This window comes from Nomascus leucogenys, chromosome 22a, assembly GCF_006542625.1.
Source record: "Nomascus leucogenys isolate Asia chromosome 22a, Asia_NLE_v1, whole genome shotgun sequence".
NCBI classification, from domain to species: domain Eukaryota; kingdom Metazoa; phylum Chordata; class Mammalia; order Primates; family Hylobatidae; genus Nomascus; species Nomascus leucogenys.
The window spans coordinates 49,287,797-49,309,864 of NC_044402.1; the positions used below are offsets into that span (position 1 = coordinate 49,287,797).

The window sequence follows — 22,068 nt, forward strand, 5'->3', positions numbered from 1 at the left end:
CCTCGTACCTCTGTCTAAATAAAAAGAGAGGCAGCTTCCTCACAGAAAAATATCACTGATCTTAAAACTGAATTCAAAGAACTGAAGAAGGAAGTTTCTGGTGTTTCACTTCTGTGGATTTGGCCCAGAAAAATCCACAGAGAAGGTGTTAAAGTCAGAGAATTTATCCTGCATCCCTTAGGAAGCCCTAGAGCCAATCAAAACTCTCCCCAAAGGGCTGAAATCAGGCCATGAGGGTTGTGGGAGTGACAGAGCCATGTAAGCTCTCTGGATTCACAGGTTTAGGTCACTGCTGACAGATTCAATTACTAAGGGAGGACATTTCATGCATGTCTAATTTTCATTCATTTGGATGATTCTCCCAAATCCTTCATTCTTTACCATAAGTTTACTCATTATTTTAGATTTACCTCAAGGCACTTTCCCCTGGGAATTTTTCTGAGACCAGTGTGAGTTAGGTGTACTTCCTGTGTTTTGATTTGTCATACTAAAAATCTTACAAGTATGAATTTCTACATGAAATAAACGTACGATCTTAATCTTAACAATCTAGGTCTTAGATTTCACTGTATGGGCATTAAACAAGTGTTTATTTCTGTATAGCCTTTTTGATGAGTACCCAGCAATCCCACTTCTACGAATGTCTCTGAATGAAATTCCAGCTTAGCTCTGTAGTGGCTTCATAGAATCTAGTCATTGCAGCAATTTCAGGAAGCAGAGAGTTGGGGCAACCTGCATGTCCATCACCAGAATGAGTAAGTACTGCAGTGAATAAAAGTTTGTGTGAAGTTTCATGCTCTGCAGGAGTCACAACTAATGAAGCAGAGATATATATATACCAAAAACAGGTGGATTTTTCAGTGCAAAGTAAAATCTAAGAAACAAAATGTATATCAGGATGTATAGTACAATACCAAAATTAAAATTGCAGAGTTACACAAAATAAGTGGGTGAGGCAGTAGCTGAATGACTAACGCCAGAGGGAATGGTGGCAAATTGTGTGAGGAGGGGAAGAAACTAAGTTAAATTATATGATTGGCACACTTGCCACCTCTTGGAAGACACCTGATTACACTCAGTCCCCTGCCCTCTTGCTGGCCAGGAAGATAATGATCACAGGTGGCCCCCTCGCCCCACCTCACTCCACAGTCTCTTATGGCAAAGCGTCTCCTTGACAGAAAATGCTAAAGGTCTCCAAAGCCCCTCCCTTGGGGTCCTGGTTTCTAAAAAGTCTTTTTTTCTATAATCAAGAGGTTAATGTTTGAGTGTGTTGGAAGGATACAGAAAAAGGCATAGCACAGAATGGATAATGGTCTTGAAATAAAATTCCTCCTTATTCTGCCTGAAGTTTCTTGACGTGATGACACGGTATTTGTGAGGATGTGGGTCACTGGGTGAAAGCCCTCCTTGGTTTTGAATCATGGATTTTGGGTATTGTTGGTTTTGGTGGATGGAATATATAAGGAAAGAAAAAAAGGGCCACAAATATGAAAATGCTCTAAAAGAAAAAATAATTTCACAATACTGAACGTGAGCCATTCAGGAAATGTCCATTTTAAATTTTAAAGATAGCTCTTGGGTGAATGGTGGTTTTTGTAATGCAGTGGTTGTCACGTGTGCCACCCACGCGAAATGGAAACTGGGCAGAAATATCTGCTTACGGGTCTCTCTCTCTCCCTCTCTCGCTCTCTACTTCAGCTTGGGTAATTTGTTTCACTAAACTCAACTCAAGGTCTCTTAAACCCAGGTCTGGTGCTTAAAACAATATGTCTTTATTCCCTTACAGGTCTAGGGGTCAGAAATCTGCAATCAGTTTCGGTGGAAATGAAAATGTCAAACGGTGTCTGACACCCTCCAGAAGCACCAGAGGAGAAGCAGCTTTCCTTGGACTTTCCAGGTTCTACAGGGACATTCCTTGGCTCATAGTTCTCCCTCCCATTTTCTTTCTTTTCTTTTCTTTTCTATTTTTTTTTTTTTTTGAGACGGAGTCTCGCTCTGTCGCCCAGGCTGGAGTGCAGTGGCGCGATCTCGGCTCACTGCAAGCTCCGCCTCCCGAGTTCACCCCATTCTCCTGCCTCAGCCTCCCGTAGCTGGGATTACAGGCACCCGCCACCACGCCCGGCTAATTTTTTGTATTTTTAGTAGAGACGGGGTTTCACCGTGTTAGCCAGGATGGTCTCGATCTCCTGTCCTCGTGATCCGCCCGCCTCGGCCTCCCAAAGTGCTGGGATTACAGGCGTGAGGCACCGCGCCCGGCCTCCTCCTCCCATTTTCCAAGTCACCAGCCTAGCATCCTGAGTCAAGATCACATTGTCTTCTTTTTCTTTGTAGCCAAATCTCCCTCTGCCTCTCTCCCCCGGTGACGACAATGGCTGGGGTCTTGACTTGCCGAGGTAACTGTCGTTGGGGAGCAGAGAGTGGGATCCGCAGTGTTCTGGTGACTGTTGGGATCTGGGCGCGAGGAAGCAGAGTGGCTCTCATGATTCTCTGCATTCTCAGTGCCGCGTGGCCCCTGCTGGTCACCTGGATATAGCTTTACTGAATTTCGCAGATCTGGAAACGGAGAAGCGACTGGGTCTCCAAACTTGGACTGCCTTGGACTGCCCCGGCCTGGAAGGTCTGGGCTCAGGACTCCGAGCTCAAGTCAGTCTGTTCCTCCAACCCCTAACCCACTGCATCCGGGTGAGGAGTTGGGCCCAAGCGCCACAGCGCAGGTAGGGTTGTTAGGAGCGAAAGACTGGAGACCCAGGGACTGTGGGGCTGGGCTGGTGGGGCCACTGCTACCGACTAAGCAGTACTGGCTGCCTGGAAGACCGAAGGCGGAGTTCGCTGATGCGGAAGCCAAGGCACAAGGCAGTAAGGATCCGCGCCATTTCTTGTGACGTCACCTGAACCCTTGGCGGGTAGGTGCCTCTCATCCATTCGGAGGACAGGCAGCTCTGAAAGAGTTTGAAGAATGTATTGTTCATAGATGGTATTTAAATGGACTTATTTCTAAAAGTCACATTCCTTTATTACCTATTTGTTATTAGAAGTACCCATTTTCATATGTGTTTAAAACTATTTGTGTCTCAAATACTCAGGAGATTGATGCCTCCCAGTTTACTCTTTTTGGCATATGTTTTTACTCATAAATTAGTTTAAATTTCATACTTGTTTAATAAAATTTAGTTATTTGGTTACATTAAAATATTTGTATCCAGATAAGAAGTCTCTTCCTTCTCCTATGCTTTTTTGGAATTTAAAGCATATCTGAAATAAAATTAATTTACTTTTTATTACTAATTGGTTATATGCCATCAATTCATATTATTTCAACTGTCCATTACTGTAAGCCAATTAGATTATACCTTTTTTCTTTAGTGTTTTTTGATTTATTAGAATTGATTCATGGTGTTCTGTTGTGTTTTTTAAAGAAAAAATTATTCATGACACTAGCTAAACATGGTAAGGCAGATTTTATTCAAGGGGACTACTATAATGGAGTTTTGCAGTAGGGCAGATCGGGCTCAACTCCAAATACAAAAGAACAAGTGGAGATTCATAGCAAAGGATCAGCTCAGGGGTTAGTGGCTGAAAAATTACTAAGAAGTAGGGTAATTCTTTGCTAAACCGATCCAACAGTTTGTTTGTTTTTTTTTTTCTAAAGACAGGCCAGGAAGGCCGGGCACAGTGGCTCACGCCTGTAATCCCAGCACTTTGGGAGGCCGAGGTGGGTGGATCACCTGAGGTTGTGAGTTCGAAACCAGCCTGACCAACATGGAGAAACCGTTTCTCTACTAAAAATACAAAGTTAGCCAGGAGTGGTGGCGTATGCCTGTAATCCCAGCTCCTCGAGAGGCTGAGGCAGGAGAGTCACTTGAACCTGGGAGGCGGAGGTTGCGGTGAGCCGAGATTGCGCCATTGCACTCCAGCCTGGGCAACAAGAGCAAAACTCCATCTCAAAAACAAACAAGCAAACAACAACAACAACAACAACACACACACACACACACACACACACACACACACACACATACATACAAAAGACAGGCCAGGAGGCCAGGGTAATAAGATATCGAGGTGAGACATAAGGAATTTGATAAAATATCTAGGGTGATCAGACCAAGGGTGGAGAATTTTCACTAAACTTAGCAGGATTCTTGCTAAAACTGGAATAAGTGAATCAAAGAAAAAACCCAAGGTCTGGGCTTTCAATACTTATAAAGGAGGCTGACTAGAGTTGGGTCAAGAAGGTCTTTGTCACTTTAGGCAAGTAACTGAGTTTCCTTTAATGGTGGCAATCTCAACATTCCCTTGGAAAATAAATCCACGTCCGAAATGTGAGTGAATTTGGATAAATCATATTCAGATATCAGACACCCATCGACTCGCAGCTGCTCCAGTATGTGAGAGCTGTTCAACAAAGACATGTGAAAGTGGTGTTATCCCCTCCTCTTAGGCCTAATCTCCCAGTGAGGTTGGGGATGAACAGGGGCCCAGTCATCTGTTTGCAGAAATGAAACCCTAGGGTGCAGTCAGAGAGACTTTTCCTCCACTCTTTTGTGGTACTTTGCGCCATTATCATTCTGTGGGTTCGGTCCTCCAGGCTATGCCTGAATATAAGATTCTCACCTGCTTGGCCCTCATCTGATTAAGGACAGAAGTACAGGGTCCTTCTTCCTGATCCACCCAGGTCTTTAAAGTTCAAGCTAAAAACCCTTTCCCGGAGAAAGCCTCCAAGTGCCCCCCAGCATGGGGGCAAGGAGGATTTTAATGTACAAGGGGTGAGACAGAGGGGAGAGGAGAAATTGCCTCCCCCAATCTCTCCTTCCCCATGGGTCCCTTCTGCATCCTCACTCCTGGCATCGGAGACCAAGGGTACAGAAGCTGAGATAGGGCCCTGGATTGCCTTCCCTAAAAAGATGTCCTTCAAAGCTTTGCCCAGCATATCTTGTTGCCCCTGAGGTATATAACCCAGGGTGGGTTACCTTTCAGGGTCCCTTAGCTGTGGTGCAAATGGGGAGCACGCAGTGGAGACTCCATCCACCCTGGCAGTTTTCTTGAACCTTGGGGGACTGGCTTGCTGTGCATCTTAGGCTTCTGTTGTCTCTTACTGCCTATCTGTGAACAATAAACCTGATTCATATAATTTGTGGCAGGTGAATGTATTCTGTCTCATCTGACTGAGGCAATTAGTAAAACTGCAGCCCAGGATGCTGTGGGTGGAAATGTTCTGATTCCTGGTGGTTAGCATAATGATGATTTTTGCTATTCTTCACGCAGTGAGAGTTCTCCTTTGGGATTGGTAATTAGTGAACCTGCTTCATAAAATTGGCATAGCAGCATGGTCTGGTCTGACAGAACCACGACTTATGGGCTAAGAGGGAGGGGCAATGCCCTTCAGTACCCAGTCCAGGGAAGAGAGGTCAGTCTGGGGGTGCAGGAGCCAGACTTGCTGCAGGATATTTTATGGGGAAGGAGGAATGATAAGTGGGACATATGTCACCTCCCCACAGATGTGAATGCGCTGGCTGCATGGATTGAGGCAGAGAGAAAGGAATGTGGAAACAGAGGAGAGTGAAACTCTGTCCCCTAGCTTTGGGACACATATGTGATTGCTCATTCTCCAGGATGGAGATCTTGGGAAATGGATACTCAGATGCTAAGACACCCAAGAGGTTATAAGAAAAGTCTCTGAGGCACTTAAGAAGGAATGAATGGACATGATGCAGCCCGTCTTTACCCAGCAGTGCAAGAATGTTGGGGTAGCTCAGCAAGAAACCATCAAAATGCCCTCCTTCACAGAAAGACAAATTAGTGATCTCAAGGACAGCTATGGGCAAAAACCAAGAGAAGACATGTTTTCTTGGCTATCTCAGGTAGTTGATGAGGAGTGGCAGAACATTCTGCTGTCATGAAAAGAATGGCACAGCCTGGGTAGATTGGCTCACAACCCAGTGTTGCAGCAGAAGTTCAGGGTGATCCAACAAGCTACGGCTGTAGATCGCCACGCCCACAAGCTGGAATCTTTCCTTATTTGGTTGGTGTCTAGCATTCTAGGCTCTTTTCCCATCCAGGGTGGTTTGCCTAAGCTTCCATTGTGCCCTTGGCAATCAGGACATAAGGCTGTCACAGCCTTGTGCAGGGTGGCCCCAGGCTCATGGCTATCCAACCTCCGGAAGGGGGAATTGGATGATACAATACTGTTTAGATGCAATATTGATGATTTCATAGAGCAGGGCCCTTGGCCCTGGCATAACCAATTGATTTTACTTCTTCCCCTTGGAATAGCCTTTGGCGAGGCCATCGAAAAGCTTTATCATACTCTCCTAGCCTGGCAGCAGAATGGGGATCAAATTTGACAAATTTAATCTGACAATTAAATACAAAAGGCTAACTTGGTAGGGGGCAATCCAAGGGCTGGTAGTGGGGCAGCCTCCAAGTGCCCCCACTCCACAGACTGTGGATCTGACCGATGCAGCAGGGGGTTCCTAAATAAGAGATTGATGGCCTCCCCCCATCTGATACATGCTATCAGAACCAATCAGAGGGAGGCCCTTGCAGTTCACAGAATCAACAGGTGCCAACCATGCAGGAGAAGCACTGGGAAAGGGAAGTCTATAGACAAGTGGAAACACTGGCACCCCCTTTAGCCTCTCTGGGAGAGTCATCTTCCCAGGCCCTAACACAAGTTCTCTGTACCCACACATTTTTAAACTGAAACAGGTGTGGAACCAAGGTCTCCACTGGCCTCAGCCTGGCCCTCTGACCCTGCCCTGAGACTGGAGGCATTATGTACCTGTTAGAGTGGACATGGAGGCAGATTTTAATTTACATGGAACTGCTAGACACTGAGGCCCAAGCCATTGTAGTTCCTAACCCTGAAGAATGGCATGAATTCCAGATGGCTTCTGGAATTTTGTGGGGTGGGGAATTAAGGAAATGCTAGGTAGGGAGGTGCTTTCTCACTTATGAGTGTGGCCATTTAGCAGATATGACAGGCTGGTGGTTGGGTTTCCATTAGCTGAGCATATTATAGGGATTGACCTAATGCAGTGCACAACCTCATGGTGCTTACTGGGCTATGCCCCAACTAAAAGAAACATTTTAGCCATCACAGTAAGGTAAGTCCATAGGCAAGCACCACCATGTCGCCCCAAACCTTAGAAGAGGGTACAACAAAGACAATATAATATCCCTGAGGGAAAGAAGGACATCAAACTCCTCATCCAATATTTAGTTCAAGCAGAAGTGTGTGGGCAACCAGTTCCACTTTTAACAGTCTGGTTTAGCCTGTTAAGAAAGCCAGTGGAGCCTAGAGTCTGACAATTAACTATTGAGAGCTAAATGCTGTAGTAGACATATTGACACTCATGGCCCAGATATCATCACAGTAACTGAACACAACATGGAGGCTTCCAACAAGTGGTATGATGCAGTTATTGATCTGGCTACTGGATTCTTCTCAATCCCTTTGAGGGATGAGGGCAGAGATCAATTTGTATTCACATGGCAAAGTATACAATATACATTTATAGTGCTGCCACAGGAGTATTTGAACTCCCCTGCCGTATGCCACCAGTGGGTGGGATGGGATTTCGCCGCTGTGCTTTTGCCTAAAGCGGTCAGGTGCATTCATTACATAGATGACATTGTTATTGTGGCCCTTGATGATCAGATCACACAAGAGGCCTGGGACTTGATGGTCACAGGGATGTGACAAGCAGGCTGGGAAGTTAACCCTAACAGTCCAGGGATCAGCCAAACTGGTGACCTTTTTAGGATCTACCTGGGCTAGAGCTCAGCACTAGATTCCAGATCTGTCCATCAAAATCTGTTAGCATTAACTGGCCAACTATGAAAAAGGAGGCCCAACACCTGATTGGTGGACTTTCTGGGTATTGGAGACAGCACATAACTTACCTGTTCATTCTGTTGGCTTCACTCCACCAGATACCTAGGAAATCTGCTACTTTGCATTGAGGGCCCAGGGAGGATGAAGCAGTCTAGGTTTTACAACAAGCTGTTAGGCAGGCCATGGCCCTGGGGCAGTTAGAGCACACCTCTCCATTTGAATTGCAAGTCTCTGTGTTAGGAAATGATGCAGACTGCAGCTTTTGGCAAAAAGAAGAGGCCACTGTGGTTTAAAGGCCTTTAGGGTTCTGGATTAACCACTCCCTACACCCCATTTGAAAAGCAGTTTTTAGCTTATTGGACCTTAGTGAAAACTGAAAGGCTGACCCAGTACACTAAGGTTGTACTCCAACCAGAAATCTCCATCTTGTCCTGGGTTAACAGGCAGCCTAGATATTAGAACAGGGTTAGCCTAGCACAGAGGCATCATCGGTTGGAAGTGGTATATTCAAGACTGAGCCTGATTAGGAGAAGAGGTAGTAAGTAAGCTACAAGTAAAGATGGCCAGCTATCTGGCAGGTGGAATGGTGCCTACACCACCTAGGAATCCCCATAGCCAAATGGGGACCATGATTACAGGATGCAGACTCTGACACCTTTTGCTAGTTCACAGATGGCTCAGCAAAGCTGAAGCCTTGAGGGGTAAAATGGGCTGCAGCCACTCAACATGAAAACAGGGGACATTATCACTGACTGTGGAGGAGGTCACAGTGCCCAATGGGCTGAGTTACTCACCATTTGGCTGACAGTGTTCTGGAGATGGGGAGTGAGGCACCAATCTGTCACTTTGTTCTTTCTGTGGAGCATGGCAGCAGAGGCCTGGAAGCATAATGCCTTTGCTAGGCTTTCTCAAGCTGTGTCCGCTGTGGGAAACCTGGTGAAAAGTTGGATTGCCATCCTGGACCTCAATCTGTGAACAACCAGAGTGACCCCCTGTCCTACCAGTCGTCAAGTATGCCAGCATTTCTAATGGCACAGTGTACACTAACAGAACTCTGACCCTGGCTTACCATGTGAGGATCTGGTACCCATCACATTGGAGGGAGCTGAAAGTGCCCTGCTTTAGTTTAATTGATTTAAGGTTGCAAAATGTCACAACCAGAACTAACAAAGCCATAGAGAGCTGGTATTTGGGTGCACCAGACTCCTTTCATTACTTGGATGAGAAGTGCCCTGCCAGTGATCCAGTTTTTCCCCTCTCCTTGTCTGTAGTTCTCAGAATACTGTAGGATGTGCTAGAAATGCAATATACTGAGATAGGGAAGAACTGTCCTGGACAGTCCTGACTTTGTTCCTTTCTCCTTTACAAGGATGTCCTTCAAACCTTTGCCCGATGCATTCCATTGCTCCTCAGGTATATAATCCACGGTGGGCTACCTTTCAGGGATTCTAGCTGCAGTATAAGTGGGGAATGTGCAGTTAAGACTCCATCCTCCTCAGAAGCTTTCTTAAGCCTTGGGGGACTAGCTTGTTATGAATCTTAGGCTTCTGTTGTCTCTTACTGCCTATCTGTAAGTAACAAACTGATTTATATAACTTGTGGTGTGTGAGTATGTGCTGTCTCACCTGACTCAAGCAATTGGTAGGACTGTAGCCCAGGATGCAGTGGGTGGAAGCGTTCTGACTCCTATTCCTGATGGTCCACATAGTGATGATTTTTGCTAATGACCTCATTTTTGAATCCTTTTGATATCCTTTGGTCTTCATTTTACTTGCCTTCTTGATATTTACACTTCGTAAAACACTTCCCGTGGCATCAATAACACCAAATCCTTTTTTCCTTATAAATTCCCTCCTGTGAGGCCAACCCCAAGCTTTAAAAGATGACATTTTTGGCCAGGCGCGGTGGCTCCCGCCTGTAATCCCAGCACTTTAGGAGGCCGAGGTGGGCGGATCACGAGGTCAGGAGATCGAGACCATCCTGGCTAACATGGTGAAACCCCGTCACTACTAAAAATACAAAAATTCGCCAGGCATGGTGGCGGGCGCCTGTAGTCCCAGTTACTCGGGAGGCTGAGGCAGGAGAATGGCGGGAACGCAGGAGGTGGAGCTTGCAGTGAGCGGAGATCGCGCCACTGCACTCCAGCCTGGGCGACAGAGCGAGACTCCGTCTCAAAATAAATAAATAAATAAATAAATAATAAACGATGCCATTTTTCAGGGCTGGGCATGGTGGCTCATGCCTGTAATCCCAGCTTTGGGAGCCTGAGGTGGGCAGATGACGGGGTCAGGAGTTCGAGACCAGCCTAGCCAATGTAGTGAAACCCCATCTGTATTAAAAATACAAAAATTAGCCCCATTGCACTCCAGCCTAGGCGACAGAGTGAGACTCCGTCTCAAAAAAAAAAAAAAAAAAAAAAGCCATTTTTCAAGTGTTAGTCTTGGCCCTCTAGCCCCTCTCAGTTTCCTATATAATACCTCAATATAATAATTCCTTATTGGCCTTTCAGTTTTATACTATCTCCTCTCATATCTGCAGAACTTGCCTGAGGCTATTCCTTATATTGTTATACCCAAGCGAGTTAGAGAAAACGCCACACTTTGAGACGAATTAAGAGTACTTTATTTAAGCCGGCGGCCGAGAGAGGGCTTGACGCTCCAAAATTCTCTCAGCCCCGAGGAAGGGGCTTGATTTATTTTTATACTTTGGTTTAGGAAGGGGAGGGGAGCTCAAATGCAATAATTCTACAGAAGTAAAAACATGCAAGAATCAAAAAAAACAAATGGTTACAGGGAAATAAACAATTTAAAAGACAAATGGTCACAAAAAAAGCAACGGAACCAGGTGCGGGGCTCTAAATCCTTCATAAGAGTTAGATATGGATGCTATGCCGGACACAGACTCAAGGTTTTATGTTGTTTTTTTTTTTTTTGAGCAAAATCCTGGGAACTTCATACATTGTTCCAGTACCTTATCAGTTAATTGGGCTCCTTTGAAATGCTGAGGATCTGCTTACACAGGTTAACTCCCTGAGGAAGGGGGTTGGGTAAGGAGCCATTAATGTCTTGTAAATCAAGGGGCCAGATGGAGTTCCTCCGGCTTTCCCAGCTAGGGGAGAGTCTATTCATATGGGAAACAAGGCTAGGTAATTAAAGAGACAAAAAGGGAAAATCTAAAAATAGGGTTAGTAAATACAAGGTTAGGCATTACAATATCCTATTATCCTACTCAAGCATCCCTACTTGAGCATATTTGAAACTGAGTACTTAATTCCCCTACCCCCAAAAAGGATGGAAAAAATGTTGCCCTCTCACTATTGTTTTTTATTTCTCCACTTATATATTGCTGCGTTACAAACCACCAAGACCATAGTGGCTTAAAACAATAATAACATCATTTTGCTCCCCGATTTGCAGTTTGGGCAGAGTCGGCTTGTCTTTTCTCCACAGGGTGTCAGCTGGGGAATCCACTTTTAAGCTGGCTCACTTGTGTGGTGGGCAAAGTGGAAGTGGCTTTTGCATGGGAGCTCAGCCAGTGCCACGTACTAAGGGCTTTGGTTCTTTTCTGTGGAGGTGGATGACCTGACGGTACACAACCTAGGCTGCTGCACTGGTGTTTATTACGGTCATTCACTATGAAGGAACAGTGGGAGGCGTGCATATCTTTCAGAACTGCACATTGATGCCTGGAGAGGGATCTTGGGTTGTGGGACTTCTAGCTACATGATTAGGGAAACACAAGCCACAGTGTAATGGGGCATGAAAAAAGGCATATTATGCTAACATTAGTCAAAAGAAAGCTTGGAGTAATTTTAATTTCAGACAATGTAGACTTCAGAGCAAGGAAAATTACCAGGAATAAAGAGTGGCATTATATAATAATAAAAGGGTCAATTCTTCAGGAAGATATAACAATCCTTAAAGCGTATACGTTTGTGATGGGCTAAACTGTGTGTCCCCCTGCCCTGGCCCCCGTAAATTCGTATGTTGAAGTTCTAACCCCCAATATATCAGAATGTGAACATGTTTGGTGACAGAGTCTTTATAGGGGTGATTAAATTAAAATGAGGTCATAAGAGTAGGCTCCTTCCTCCGTCTCCCCCTCTCCCATCCTTTTGGATTGGGGTCTCACCGTTTTGACCTCATTTAACCTTAATCACCTCCTTAAATGCCCTATCTCCAAATACAGTCACTTTGAGATTAGGGGTTTGGCACAGGAATTTTGATGGACACAGTTCAGTCCACAACAACCTCCATCCCTAAATTTACTTAGCTTTAGAACAGATACAACCGGCAAGACAACACAACATGAAGTGATTAGCTGACAATGTGGTGCAACCTCTGGATGCTTAAGGTGATGAAAATATAATTAAGCCTGTCTGCATAGGTTCGAACCTGCCGGCTACAATCCTGTCCCACGTATTGACAGTTGTGAATCGCCCGCGGTGCATTTTCAGACGAGATCAGGCGCGTTCAGAGTGGTATGACCGTAGACCCGCAGTGCATTTTCAGCCTCCCTCTTGGCCTATACCCGTCATGCAGACAACTAAGCAATCCTTAACCAACCTCATCCTGGCCTCTTGATTTGTAGAATCTTCGCTGAGGGGAGGAGGGCCTTACTCGTGATGTGTAGGAAGAGCAGCAACCAAAGGCTAACGCGAGAGTCACTTTTTTTTTTAATTAATTTTTTGCACACAAAAACAATAAACATTTTCTAAAAATACATACAAACAAAAAGATGCGTATCAAACATATTAGGAAGGTTGCACATGGGAAGTCGGGGAATAGAAATGGGGGGTGGGAGTTAAAATAAGGTAGAGAGGGACATTATGTGGATCAGTGATAATAACTCAATCCTCTATTTGACAAAGAAGACGGAGAAGGAAGAGGAAGAAAAAGAAAGTGGGATAAAGGATCAGAAAGGGAGGAAAATAGAAAAAATTAGAGTATGACTCCAGGGTAGACCTGTTTTGTTGTCACTGAGTTGGTTGGTTGGTTTGTCTGTTGTATTTTTCATGTTTCGCCAAGTTGGCCAGACTGGTCTCGAACTCCTAGCCCGAAGTGATCAACCCGCCTCGCCCCCCAGAGTGCCGGGACCACAGGCGTGAGCCACCACGTCCAGCCCCCACATTGCTTCTGGCCTCCATGGTAGACCTCCCAGACGGAGCGGCCGGGCAGAGGCGCTCCTCACTTCTTCCCAGACACGTGGCGGCCGGGCAGAGGCGCTCCTCACTTCCCAGACGGGGCGGCCAGGCAGAGACGCTCCTCACTTCTTCCCAGACGATAGGTGGCCGGGCAGAGGCACCCCTCACTTCCCAGACAATGGGTGGCCGGGCAGAGGCGCCCCTCACTTCCCAGACGATGGGTGGCCGGGCAGAGGTGCTCCTCACTTCCCAGACGGGGCGGCCAGGCAGAGGCGCTCCTCACTTCTTCCCAGATGGGGCGGCCAGGCAGAGGCGCTCCTCACTTCCCAGACGATGGGTGGCCAGACAGAAGCGCTCCTCACCTCCCAGACGATGGGTGGCCGGGCAGAGGCGCTCCTCATCTCCCAGACGGTGGGTGGCCGTGCAGCCAAACGAGAAAAAGCAGGCAGCGGCGGCGCGCGGCGGCAGTCCCAGGTCGCCTGCCTGCCTGCCTGCCTGCCTGCCTGCCTGCCTGCCTGCCTTCCTTCCTTCCTTCTTTCCTTCCTTTTCTTTCTTTCTTTCTTTTTCCCTCTGTGGCCCAGGCTGCAATCTACTCAGCTCGCTGCTGCCCGCGCCGAGAGTCACTTTTCAAAGCCATTTTCAAAGCACCTTTTCAGCAAACGAGAACCAGCTGTCGAGTTACCAGCTCATGTGGCTCCTTCCCCGCAGTCTCCACCAGGCGGCGCGCCCCAGAAAGCCGAACGACTGCTACCGCGGGTCGCGTTTCTTTGTGCAAACTCAGCAAGGCCTGGCAGCCTTGGATAGCAGGACCTTAGCAAGCCGCGAAAACGCAATTGGGTGCCAGGGTTACTCGTTGCATTTGTGGTGGGCAGAGCTTTCTCTAAGCAGTCAGAGGAAAGCTCTCCGAAGGTGTGTAATTTCGTTTGGTAATTAGCATATAATTAGGTCTTGGGTAGGGCATGGGTCCAATCCAGCGCCATGTTGGACTCAGACGGTTTCAGACAGCTTAGCCCCCATCCTGTTTATTAGGGTCTTATCAGCCCAAGCTCTTCCTTGTCCTTGTAGCTAATTTTAACAGCTCCTTTAGGAGCTGTTAGGAGCTTAGGAAAGCTCTCTACCTGCTTGGAGGAAAGGTCTGCCCATGAGACTGCTCGGAGGAAAGCTCTGTCCACCACTACAGCGCTAAGGATATCGCCCAAGCTCTTTGCTAAATATCTCTTGGGAAAAACCTCCTCATGAAGCAGGTAAGACTGATTTGTAGTTTAATGACCTGCGGGTCCCCACATGAACACGAGGAAAGGGACGTGCAAGGCAGTGGTGAAGAAACATCAGCAGGTCCATTTGAGATTCTCACCAGGTATCTTTCCTGATGGTGGGATGGGAACTTGGGGCCCTGTTGTAATTCCAGATCTGGGAAACTACTGATTCCTCTCTCCCCCCAACTCTCCATACCATCTCCTCACCACTCTCGTTATGATAATTGTCCCATGGTGCATTAATTCTTTTCCAGCCTTGTCATTCAAACACTTATGTTTCCTGTAAGTACCATTAAGAGCTTCTCTTGAACTGGTTTCTCTAAAAATTCCTCCTTTACCTTTCTTCTAAAGTGTCGGATCCTTTACCTTTTAAAAACGAGGGCTGGCCGGGCGCGGTGGCTCACGCCTGTAATCCCAGCACTTTGGGAGGCCGAGGCGGGCGGATCACGAGGTCAGGAGATTGAGACCATCCTGGCTAACACGGTGAAACCCCGTCTCTACTAAAAAAAAATACAAAAAATTAGCCGGGCGAGGTGGCGGGCGCCTGTAGTCCCAGGTACTCGGGAGGCTGAGGCAGGAGAATGGCGTGAACCCCGGGGGGCAGAGCCTGCAGTGAGCGGAGATCGAGCTACTGCACTCCAACCTGGGCGACAGCGAAACTTTGTCTCGAAAAAAAAAACAAACAAACGAGGGCTAGGTCTGGTGGCTCATGCCTAGCAAGACCTCATCTCTACAAAAAATAATAATAATAAAAATTAGCCAGGTGTGATGGTGTGGGCCTGTAGTCCTAGTTACTGGGGAGGCTGAGGTGGGAGGATCACTTAAGCCCAGGAGGTCAAGGTTATAGTGAATTATGATCGTGCCACTGCACTGCAGCCTGGGTGGCAGAGCAAGACCCTGTTCCCCACCCTCTGCAAAAAAAAAAAAAAAAAAAGCATCCTGATAAACATAGACATGAAATTGAAACATATGGGTGAAGGATCACAGATTTATGCCTCAGTCTTCTCATCTGTAAGACAAAGACAGCCTCATCACTTTTAATGAGGTGAGCAAATGAGGGAGGAGACCACCCCCATATTGTCTTATGCCCAATTTCTGCCTCCAAAGAAAGAAGTAAAAACTAAAAGGCAGAAATGAAATCCACAGGCAGACAGCCCAGCACCATGTCCTGGGCCTGGTAGTTAAAGATCAACCCCTGACCTAACTGGTTATGTTATCTATAGGTTCCAGACATTGTATGGAAAAGCATTGTAAAAATCCCTGTCCTGTTCTGTTCCGTTCTGATTACCGGTGCATGCAGCCCCCAAACATGCACCCCTTGCTTGCTCAATTGATCACGACCCTTTCATGCGGACCCCCTTAGAGTTGTGAGCCCTTAAAAGGGACAGGAATTGCTCACTCAGGGAGCTTGGTTCTTGAGACAGGAGTCTTGCCGATGCTCCGGGCCAAATAAACCCCTTCCTTCTTTAACTCTGTGTCTGAGGGGTTTTGTCTGCGGCTCTTCCTGCTACACAATAAGTGAGGTACACCACTGCATATTACATGGCAGGTGCTCAGTCTCCTCCTTCCACTTCTTCACTGGTTTTCCAGTGAAGAGAAGAGGCCCATGCAACACAGACCTAAACCCCTTTGAGAGGAAAAGTGGGCATTTGGTGGAGGGGAGGGGAGGAGTCCTGGCTTGTGGGTATAAAAATGTTTTTCCACTCAGATTATTTTCTGAAAGAGGCTGAGATCAGGCACCTAGTTTGCAGCCTCCTGAGTTACTGGAGGGTTCATGCTAGTGAAGTGAGAGGGCCAGGGGAACAAGGAAGGTGATAAATCTCATCTCTATTTGATAGGAATGCTGGGTGGTCACAGGAGAAACATCAAGCAGTAATTTCACATAACAGCAAAAAAGGAGCTGTTAAAATTAGCTACAAGGACAAGGAAGAACTTGGGCTGATAAGACCCTAACAAACAGGATGGCAGCTAAGCTGTCTGAAACCGTCTGGGTGCGACATGGCGCTGGATTTGACCCATGCCCTACCCAAGACCTAATTATATGCTAATTACCATACGAAATTACACAGCCACCAGTGCTCTGACAGATCAAGCATGCCCGTATTTAATATAAAAATGGGTGGCATCTCAATTTTATGAAATCTTCGCCTTTCCCCCAGAAAACCTCATGATTAGTCCACCCTCTAATTACAAGAGCCCATAAAAATAGAAAACTCAAACTCTGTTGGGCACGACTCATTCTCATGAGCTCACCCGCACTTCCCTAAGTGTGTACTTTTGCTTAACAATAAAAGCTTCTTGCTTTTGGCTTCATTCTGACTCCTCCCTGAATTCTTTCTTATGAAGGTGTCAAGAACCTGGAAACTGGGGCTGGGGTCTCACTGGCTTCTGGAAACCCTTCTGAGCCCTCTGGCAACACCTGCAGTGTAAGCAGAAATTCAGTGCTGTGATGCCTTGGTCCCAGACCTTTTTGGTACCAGGGACTGGTTTCATGGAAGACAGTTTTTCCATGGACAGGGGTTGGGGGAGAGGGGAATGGTTTCAGGATTATTCAAATACATAACATTTATTGTGCACTTTATTTCTATTATTACATTGTGATATATAATAATTATACAACTCACCATAATGTAGAATCAGAGGGAGCCCTGAGCTTGTTTTCCTGCAACTAGATGGTCCCATCAGGGGGATATGGGAAACAGTGACAGATCATCAGGCATTAGATTTTCGTAAAGAGTGGGCAACGGCCAGGCGTGGTGGCTCACGCCTGTAATCCCAGCACTTTGGGAGTCTGAGGCCGGTGGATCACGACGTCAGGAGATCGAGACCATCCTGGCTAACACGGTGAAACCCCCATCTCTACTAAAAATGCAAAAAATTAGCTGGGCATGGTGGCGGGCGCCTCTAGTCCCAGCTACTCAGGAGGCTGAGGCAGGAGAATCGCTTGAACCCGGGAGGCGGAGCTTGCAGTGAGCCGAGATCGTGCCACTGCACTCCAGCCTGGGCGACAGAGCGAGACTCTGTCTCAAAAAAAAAAAAAAAAAAAAAAAAGAGTGGGCAACATAGATCCCTCAAATGGGCAGTTTACAATTGGGTTAGAACTCCTATAAGAATCTAATGCCTCAGATGATCTGACAGGAGGTGGAGTTCAGGCGGTAATGACAGTGATGGGGAGCAGCTGTAAATACAGATGAAGCTTCACTGGCTGTCCTGCTGCTCACTTTCTGCCGTGTGGTCCGGTTTCTAACAGGCTACCAGTACCACTGACCAGTACCGGGTCAGTGGCCCAGGGGTTGGGGCTCCCTGCTGTGATAGTTAATACCCATGCCTCCAAATCTAGTGGCCCCAGGTCAGGTCCTGGTGGGACCTGGTTCAGTTTTGCTTAGGACTCATCTTGTCCACATGAACCATTCCAGCCTGCTTTCTCATGCTCTTATTCTGGGACATCTTCCTAACCCCAGTATATCTGCCTCAGTGTCTCAGCCTGTCTTTTTAGAAAAGAAAAAAAAAAAAAAAAAGAAAGAAAACATAAATGAAATTGCTGGAGAGTAATGGCCACCAATCCTATGCCTGACCTGGAACTGGAAACACAAGGCTTTCCTGAAGACAGAGAAACTCTGAAAAAACGGGAAAAGCAAGTTGGTGAAAAGAGCAAAATAAAAGTTTCAGAAGGGACTTTGTTGACATAGCACAGGATGAAGGAGCATCAAAGGTCTCTGTTTGGGCCCTTGGCTGGGAAAGCCCAGATTCGCTGAGAGTGAAAGCTGTCCGCAAACATAACACCAAAGGGTTGGGGTAGGAAGCCCCTTTTCATGAATTCAACGGCAGGGATAGGGGTGGGGGTAAGGTGGGGCTGCGCTGGTACACCAGGTGCCCGGAAAGCTGCAAAGGGCGTTAGGTCAATATGCAAAAATACTTATAGTGTTGGGAAAGAAATTTTATTGGGGACAGGAAACAAGCGAACTGGCTAATATACTTTCTCTCTAAGGAGAGTAAGCCTGACTTAATGTCTTCTTCGATTCTAAGGGCTTCTGAGGGCTTTGTTCGACTTTCTCCTGTTTCTGCTCCTGAGCCCGAAGCAGCTCTTGAAGAAAGAAATGTCAGGTTTTGAAGCATGTTTGGTAGATTTGGGAAGACCAACTCGCAACTTGAAGGGGATTGTTGGAATCAACTGGTTCTAGAGTGAGCTGATCTTAAGAGGCCAAGAAGAAAAAAGAAAAACCGGGAAAGAAACAGTGAAAGAAAAACAGAAAGATGTAAAGCGGTGTAACAAAAATGGCTGATCACTTACATGATAAATACGAAGAGTGAGAACTCCTTTTCGCCAGCAGAGTGGCGCAGCGGAAGCGTGCTGGGCCCATAACCCAGAGGTCGATGGATCGAAACCATCCTCTGCTAACGAGGTGTGCTTTACTTTTTCTTGAGGAATTATCTTCCACAGTTGTGGGGAGAAGATGGCCTCTAAATATGTATTATATATATTATCTCTCTCCCTCTGTTAAAAGTCTTTTCAGGGGCTGTATCTCACTTTTAGATATGTCTTCAGCATTTTCCTTCTCCTTTCTCCAAATGTTTGCATAATTCCTTTCTCACTCATTTCAGAGGAAAGGCATATCTTACTTAGGAAGAGGAGGTGACAATTCCCATGTTTACTCCCAACAAATTACCTATCTTCCAGTGAAGAGAAAATACACTGAGGTTGAATATAATTTTATATTTTCTTGCACTCGAAGGCAAAACACTGTTACTGACTTTTGCCTGAGACCATTGGTTATTGTAAATCGTTATTGTCTTTTTGCTTCTATGGGAGCCCTCCTGCTTCTTTCGCTCTTTTGTTCATTTCTATGCATGATTTATTAAATTCATTTAGTGTACTGTGAATTCTTCTCTAAAGCTGTCTGTTACAATGGCCAAAAGACATCTTTTATACCCTCCTCCTTCCATACTTATGGAAACTAGACACATGGAATATTATAAGAAAGAGAAGCAACAATGAAGTTAAATGTAAAATGGTTGATTCTACTTGGATAGATTTTTTAAAAAAATGTAAATGGTGGAAAACATAGGGGTACATTTAAAGCATTTTGTGAATCAGAATTCCATGGGCAAACTCAGAAGACCAATAATCTTTATTTTGTCTGCTTACCTTCTAGAAGCATTTTAACTAACTTTAAATGTCCAGGCATAAGAGATTGGTTGAATAAACTGTAACATGGACTCAAAGAGGAAGCGCTATGGGGCTGCAAAAAAGATATAATTTCTAGGAGATAGAGTTAAGTAAAGAAAGTGCAAATGAATGTTATAGTAGGCTACCTTTTTTCAAGAAGGAAGGGGAATTAAGAAAACATACACATACCTGTTTTTCTTTCTGAAAAGAAAACATAGTGAAGATAAACCAGAAAACAGTGAATCTGGTTACCTAAAATGGTGGTAAGAGACTTGAGGGAAATGGAGTGTAAGGGATATGGGAGGCCACGTCTCTGAGTTTACCTTTTGTTATACCTTTAAGTTTTTAAACCATATGAATGTTTTACATTTTTTTTTAACAGAAGAGGTTCTCTGTGTGAACATGCTGACTAAATTCAAAAGGGTTATAAAAGGTTTTTCCTTCTTTAAAATTTCTGAGTCATCATTTTGGCAAAATAAATAACTTATGGTAATCTGGAATCCCCAAAATCAAACATCGGTTTCAAAAATCTCTTCCCTGGAACCTGGCTTTTTGAATACTTCAGCGGGCCCCTAAAGTGTCCAGAAAAGAGAGGTAAACAGGATTATTTGACATGTTTAGGTACATGGGATTGCCAAAATGATGCTCAATCTTCTTTAGGCTATATTTTTGTGAATAATACTAATATATATTTCATAATTGTATGGGATTTCTAAAATAGTATAAGCTATTAATTATAGTTATGTTAAGTTATTGTAAACTGCAGAAACAACCAAATTTTCTTGTATAAAGCTACTAACCCAAGTAAAACAAACAATTAAATATCAAGAAAATAATTTCATGTTAAACCAGCTAATACTGAAATTGTTTAAAATAGTTTATAACCAATGCTTGATGCCATATTCCTGGGAAAACAAAGCTTCAGATACATTTGGTCACGTGGTCACCCATTTAAACATTTTATAAAGGAATTTTATTCATTTGTTATTTTCTTTTTCTGTTTATTTTTTCTTTTTAAACGGTTTTATTTTATGTGCAAATAATGAACAGATGTTATACCCATAAATTCTACTTTCCAAAAACAGGAGCTTTTTAAAAGAAAACCATATAATAACTTTTAAAAGGCACTGGGATTCCTCTGCTTCTAGAACATTGCTAGGCTAGAAAAATAAAGTTTGTTCTACCGGGAATCACAAGTTAGAACTGAGTATTCTCCAAAATGGAAATTCTAGAGTGTAGTGTCACTCCAGGCAAAGATTATTCAGTTCTCATCCCCAACATCCACAACTACCTATCAGAAGGGTTAAACCAGGTCAAAACAGTCCAGAATAATTAGGCTTCATCAAACAATGTCATTATGCTCTTCTAAGATGCAAATAAACCAAAACAGGAAATCCTAAAATCAAAATAACATTTGACACTGTCATACAAATTGTTAGTTCCTTGTTGTATCCCCCCTGCTATAACATTAATAAAGGGAATATTTTATTGCAAAGAATATTTTATTTTATATGTCACTAGCCATGAATTTTTGCCATTAGTTGTTATACAAATGCTGCCTAGTGCCATTATCCAAATAGCATAACCATTTTACATTCACAATTCACTTCTATACTTAGAAGTAGAATTTTCATGATTTACATACGTACATCTATCAGTGAAGATTTAACACTGAGATGCAATCTAACATTTGTAATATCTGATGTTTTTCAGATGGCAATGTAGGAAAGATATGTTTTAATCACTTTTCATTTAAGTGACCTTATGTAAAAAATAAGCTAATAATTTAGCAGTTCCAAGTCTGTAAAGGACATTTTCAAATGTACATAAAAGAAATGGTTACAGAGATTTTTAAGAAGCATTTTCCATGTCTACATCCTCTTGTAACTGCTGTACCATTTTCTCTTCCAACTACTTCTCTTTGCCTGCAAGAGGGGCTTGAATAAGACGGATGTTTTGCTTGACTTATTTGGTATCCTGAACTTTCTGTAGCTCTTTATTTTTATTCAATCTGTTCATTATAAATTTAGCTTGGCATTTCTGTTTCATTTCTTCAATTTGCTTCATTGCATCAATAGTTTTATTCCATAGCTTCGCTGGTATTTGCTAGGTTCATTTCTACGTTTTTCAAATTCAAATGAATTATCCACTATAAGCTCTTTACCAGCTGCATTCTGGAATGCTTTGATCCACCTAGCTTTGCGAGGACTGCACTTCTGTTTAAAGTTTTTATGACATTTAGATTTACAAAATCTGAACACCTTGCAATTGTTGTGGACGAACATCATGCTGTGACCAGAGTAGATGGGCCCTGAACAGAAATAACACTTTCCGATACACATGTTGAACCTACGTGGTCCCCACCAACCAAACACCAAGCTTGAGAGCTCATTTGTTATTTTCATTGCATGTTTTCTGGTTGTATAAAAGGTTTCCTATGCAAGAGGGCTGATGTTATAACAGTAGATTACTACAGTGTATTTTCAACAGGCAAAGAAAGCTTTTTATGATTTGAATCTTCTAGAAGCATCAGAGAAAGACTGTTCTTGCCATTCACACTACAACAAAACTTTGGGACCTTGAACTTTGAGTTCATAATCTCACAACTGAGAAGGGTCCCTCCAAGCTCTTAGAGCTGTGTACCCACTGGAACCCTTAAGGTAAA

At 44.6% G+C, this 22,068-nt stretch overlaps 1 long non-coding RNA gene, 1 other non-coding gene and 1 pseudogene across 2 annotated transcripts; 2 read left to right on the forward strand and 1 right to left on the reverse strand.

Moving 5' to 3' along the window:
- Positions 1–1,805: 1,805 nt before the first annotated feature.
- LOC101176825 lies at positions 1,806–3,204 on the forward strand. The gene is made up of 3 exons (XR_177762.3): positions 1,806–1,897; positions 2,332–2,393; positions 2,552–3,204. It is a non-coding gene; the product is annotated as an uncharacterized LOC101176825 (long non-coding RNA).
- Positions 3,205–18,562: 15,358 nt separating this feature from the next.
- Positions 18,563–18,634, forward strand: TRNAM-CAU. Its single transcript has one exon. It is a non-coding gene; the product is annotated as a tRNA-Met (tRNA).
- A 2,620-nt stretch (positions 18,635–21,254) lies between these two features.
- Positions 21,255–21,745, reverse strand: LOC100592461 (annotated as a pseudogene).
- Positions 21,746–22,068: the final 323 nt, after the last annotated feature.